This window comes from Hippichthys cyanospilos, chromosome 3 (assembly GCF_059441005.1).
Source record: "Hippichthys cyanospilos isolate Australia breed blue-spotted pipefish chromosome 3, RoL_Hcya_1.0, whole genome shotgun sequence".
Taxonomy (NCBI): Eukaryota; Metazoa; Chordata; class Actinopteri; order Syngnathiformes; family Syngnathidae; genus Hippichthys; species Hippichthys cyanospilos.
Window position 1 is genome coordinate 3,917,441 of NC_142371.1, and position 6,000 is coordinate 3,923,440.

Below are 6,000 nucleotides of genomic sequence, written 5' to 3' on the forward strand. Positions count from 1 at the left end.
ATATATTTGCCGTGTCATCTCAGAGCAAAATAACCTGCTAAAGTTACCTCCACAGGGCCTTGCAAATGCTGCTGGAGTGTGGCACTATGGGCAAGAGACACATTTTGAGAATTGTTTCTCAGATGTGGATAGGAAGTCTAGAAAACCAATTGTTATTTTTTTGGAGGGTGGCGGCTCTTTAATTTGAAGCTTCAAAGACACAGGTCTTAACAGAGCAGTCTGCTGGTCTGGAAGTGTGTGCAGGTACAAGTGAAAGAAGATTCTTAAAGGGCCGCTGTGTAAGATTTGACCGTTTTTCATTACGGACAGCATGAGTTGCTGCATTTACCATTGTCTGTAGCTATAACAAAAATGGCAGCCTCCGGAGAAGTGGCCCCTCCCCCCCGTGTAATATAATTTAATAACTAGACCTATGATTATATTTAAAACATACCGTTGGTCGTTTTATTAGCACATTTTTGAAATTTATAATTTCAATTAGTCCATTTTAATGAAAAAGGGTCTAAATATTACACGGTGTCCCTTTAAGGCTATGGAAGGGAGGAACTAGAAGGGGGTCAAAATACAATATATAGACGTCTGTGTTGTTGGAACTCACTTTTCTGTCAAGGTTGTCTCATTCTATTCTTTTTTTTTTTTCATTGTTATGGCAAAGTGGTCAACCAGTATTAAAACAACATTTAACAGAATGCTGTACTAATACTGGCACAATACTATTAGTTTTTTTTTTTCTTATAGTCTTCAAATAGAAACAATTCTCAAATCTTGCCACTTGCTGGTCGATGTCAGATTTGATAGTTATTTTCAACAGTTGTTTTTCTGGAAAAAAACCATATTAGACTATTAACTATTAAAAGTTTTTAAAACGAAGTATGTGTTGATTTTATATAAATCAACAGTCTTTAAAACTGTTTCATTCATTCCAATATTTTATTCAAGTATTACAAAATTTATAGTTATTAAAATGTAAGTTACTGAAAATACAATTAATTGTGAACATTTTAACTGGCTAAACGTGTAAACATTTTTAAGCAGTTTGAATATAAAAAAAAAATCACATTGATTTCTTGTGAATCAAAGGCTAATGAATTCAGCGAATTAGTAAGGATACCAACCTCCAGTTTGAGCTTTAGTGGAATATAAAGACTAATCTGCCACGGACCGAACATCTTTTCAGAAAGGTTTTCCACACGACACATAGAATAATCATAAAAACTTTCTGATGGCTGTGAAACGGCTACCGTTAGGCCCGGAGGGCATAATTGACGCAATATGAACGCAAATGAACGAGTTACGTCGTTATCCACAAAGCGATGTGCTCGCCGAGTAACATACTTACCTCTCGGCCGGGGGTACATTAGACGTGGCAAGAAGTGACTCCGCAGGGAAAGCTAGAAGGTTGTACAGTTATCTCCGTGCTGTTTATTATGCGAAACAATACAACCAACTACCTCACGCTGCAGAGCACAGACGGTCGAACTGCACCCCCAGACATCATTTCAAGAGTGTAGAAACGCAATTTTTTTTCCAAGTCCATAAGTGGGTTAAATGTATTCTAAGTCACATTTCTACGGCATTTTGAACGTATGCTGTCTTTGCACTCATATGCCATCTGTGCCGAAAAGCAAGCAGTAGATTTAAGACTAACACGTAAAAAAAAAAAAAAAAAAAAAGTGACTGACACAAATACACTGAGTGAAAGTTTGTCATCAATTAATAAACCACATATTTACAGCTATCATGCAGGTGAGCGTACGACCGAAGGTTTGATTTCATGTTCATTCATGGACTACTCGTGTATTTTTCTAAGCATCTGACGCCCTCTACTGGTGGCTGCCCCTCATTGTTACTTTAATGCCAAAGGGCTGTTGTACTATTTGGAAAACCAGAAATGACAGAAATTTGGTGAAAGATAACGTCAATATTTTATCAAGTTCAAACAGGCATAGTCTGAAAAATGACCCAACACCAAAACTGCCTGAAAGCACTTCAGGGGCTCATATTTATACTTAAATATATATTTATAATAAAATATATTTTAAAAGTAACACCCTTTAAAAATATTTACTTTTTAATATTTCATGAAAATCCAAGGGAATATGATCAATTTTGGTCGGTTGTAGATTCATTGTCATTATCCTAAAAATCCAGTCTTCCCCATATGGGACAGGTTTCTTTTACAAAGTAGTTCTGTTTTGTGATCACAAAAGAGGACACCTAATATTGATCACTTTTGTGCACATTTAGTTCTTTTGATCTCAAAATAGTTCAAGCGAGGCCACTCGACAAATGACGTTCTTAAGTCAAAACAAGCAATTATGGCTAAGCACAGTTTTATGTATTTATTTGTAACCAGTAACACTTTGCCATGGTCCATGGGTACATCCCTGAAAAAAGGTTGAGAACCACTGTTATATGAACTATTTCTTCTATTAAATTAAGCAGCGCTATGACAGCGCTTGCATTTTCTCAGCCTTTACACTGTATTGTTTATGACCAATTTTATCTTCACTTTTCTTTGTCATTTTTACAAATCTCCATATCAGCTCTAATTTAACGTATCACTCTAATAAACTCACAACTGTTCTAGAAACTAATAAAAGTAATACTTTTTGCAAGATCTGCCACAGCGGCGCAGATGTGGGTGACAGCGTTTTGACAGACAGCAATTAATGTCCGTGAATAGCTGTCAGTCGAAGGCAATCAAACAGAAACAAGAGTGATGGCTGCTGCAGTGTCAGCCATCTTTGGTCATCCCATAATGACGCATTTTCAATGTAAAGCAGCTGCTGGCAAAACACAGTATACGTAGGTGCACTATTTGCATGACAAAATATCAAAAAGCAAAGAAGCATTTTGAATACAGATGACATTTGTCATATTCGACCTTCTGTTGAACTTTGCAGTTATGAGTTTACAACATGGAAAATAAACCATCATATGGTAAGACTTTCATCCCATTGTTTCACATTGCTACTCCTACACTGACCCTTCTGCCACCCCCACCACTCAACACACAAGTCCCTATTGCCCGCCTCTTACCCTTTTTGCCCCCTCCGTCAGCATTTCGCGCCAAGTCTTTAGACAGCTCTCACCGCCTCTACCTTAGTTCCCAGTGTGTCGAACATTCGTAGTCAAATCACGCAGAAATGCTGTGTAATTGTGCCAGTGTCAGCCATCCTTCTCTCGCATCCTGTTTCCTCTGCACTTTATAGCAGCAGGCTTGTCTGCCAAAAGGCATTGCTATGGACATTTTCTTCGGGGTGATCCATTAATGAGGCTTTACTTCAAGGTTTCGCTTAATTATAATACTCTCTGGCTTTGACACAAGTTGGCCTGCCTCTTTATTTGAGATGATGGCCATCGTGCTTCAGAGACATAGAAGAACTACATAGTAAATGATGCGCATCGCTTTGAAGCTTTGAGTTTGCGGCGGTGATTAAAATGATGGGACATAGAGATTGGGGTAGCTATGCTGAATGTTCGGTACACTTTCAGCAAGTACCAAAGCAGCGGGGCCAATTTTCACGATCAAACATCCGTGTCCTCACTTCCCCTCCCTCACAATGCAGCAAAAGTGCGACATGTTGCAAGGCTGATTTTGTTTTCCTAACCAAGCTCCTAAACCAAGATGGCAAAAGGAGCGTTGCCATGGGAACCATTTGCCTGGCAACCCAAACAGCCTGGCAACTAGCCAAACTGTTGCTATGGCACAGATGTGAACCTATACATGCTTAGTTGCAGCTGTGATTGGCCAAAAACATGTTACCCACAACTTTTTTTTTTTTTTTGCCAATTTTCTACACTTGACAATAATAGCTTGTTACAATATCTCTAAAGAGTTCATCTTTAAGAGTTTAAATAGTCAAACAGAGCTGTGTGGGTGTTCTTCACTTTTTGTGCTGTGTGTGTGTTCTTCACTTTTTGGTCATAAGTTTCATTGAGTAATTTGACACGCACAGACAAACAAGCTCACACATAACTCCAAATTTAACCTTTGCGGGTAATGCCATTGCTCCTTTAAGTACATACAGAACACGCATGGTCTTATTTATTGAGCCGTAACTCTGCAGCACCAAAGCAAACAAGCGCTTGTGTCGGTGCCAAAGTGAAACAGAAGACTTTAAAGTGATGAAAGTGTAAAGTACAAATTGTACCTTACAATGAAAATATTTTTGAACAGTGACGTACATATAATCCATCAAATCTCGCCAATTGCCTTGGATTAGGTCCTCCACAATCATTATCATCTTTATTTTGACTAGAGATAGCTCTGCTTCATGTATTGTCCTGTTTTCTTTAATCCTGCTTTTAAAATGTCTTACTACGGTTTATTGAGTCAGCAAAGCACTCGTTTCCTGTCTAGGAATACCTCGGCATACCTGTCTAGGTATATCTCGTCAATTTGCTTGTATTTTGTTTAACCGTTTCCTTCCTTTCGTTTTGAACAACATGTTGCCTGCTATTTTTCTTGAAAAAAAATATGAAAACCTAAAAAGATCAAGTCTAGTTCTTTGTGCTGATCCTCACCACAGTAATGCATTGTTCCTTGGCATACTGTATATCTAACACCTTTAAGAAAATTAGGTTTTCCTTCTATTCAAACGTCAGGGTCTTTGCTCTATGAGGAAGTGGATAGGAATAAAAAATACTGACAGGTCACATGCATAACATCAAAAAGACCTTACCTTCTGCTGCCTTCCTGGTTCTCATGAAGCAGGTGAACCCAAGCCAGAAGGATGAGATACAGCTGAAAAACACACACAAAAACAGGTGGAGTTTATCGGGCCTGAAATGACTGGTTGACCAAGAGGTCACAGGGTCAAGATCTGCAGCAGCAAGTGTCACTGGACAAGACCATGACATTCACGAGCTGCTCAGACAACGTCATCTAAAAATGCGGTGGAAAATCCATTATCTTTGGAGCCTGGCGGAATACTAATCTTTTTAGCGTATTATTGTGTGGAGAGCAGCTAAGTCACATAATTCACAAAACTCACAAGTTCAGGTTACCTATGGTCTAATTATTTGATCAAATAATCCAATCATAGCCAAACTTACTAAAACATTTTCAAAACGTATATTATCAAATGTCTACAAAGATTCTCAATGGCATTTTGGTGAAAATGGCTCATTTGTGTTTTGACTGTTTTCTGAAACGACCATGTACTGATCGGTACATGATCCGCCTTTAATGTCATACAATTACTGCTTGACAGCAGCTGGGAGAACATGGCTGCTGGAAATGCGGACAAACAAGGCATAAACATAGTGCAGTATTAAACTTATGATATCTATAAAGCATCTAAATGGAGAAAAAAGCGCTAAGTCTACTGCTTCGGTCTGACTAATAGAACTTCAAAAGAAGCAGCCAAACAGCTTTAGCTGTCCGACTACACAATGAGCATAATAAGTCCCTGCCTGCTGGGAGCTGCAGCCTAGTTCATTTAGCCATGTCCGTGCACATGTGTCTTTGTTCGACCGCCAGCTTCTCAGAGGCTCCCCACCTTCTGCCAGCTACAAAGCGGATGTATATAGGAACCTTTTGGACCTCAATTTTACAGAGGAAATGCATCCCCCTCCCTCTCTTCCCTTCTATTTGCTCCTCACATGTAATGCCTGATTGACCACAGCACCCCTTAAAAAGGTCAAAGGGCAGACAAAACAGTCTGGCGTCATGGCAACCTGTATGCCACCAACCAGAATGTTGAGGGGAAAGCAGGGGGGCTCAGATGAGCTGTCAGTTAAGCCTTTTAAGAATGCTGCCTTGTGTTTAGACTGCTGTGTGTAATACAGAAACACACACACACACACACATAATGCACCTGCACCATTAAAAGGTCGCTTCAAATCTGTACCCCAGAATAATGAAGTCAAATCCCACCGAGTGAAGCATACAAGTGGCCGCCTATATAAGTATTGAGATGATGCGGTGACGTGTGTTCGCCTCTGTACGTGCACGCACTCCTACGTGTATATATTGGCGGGCTCGGGCCCGGT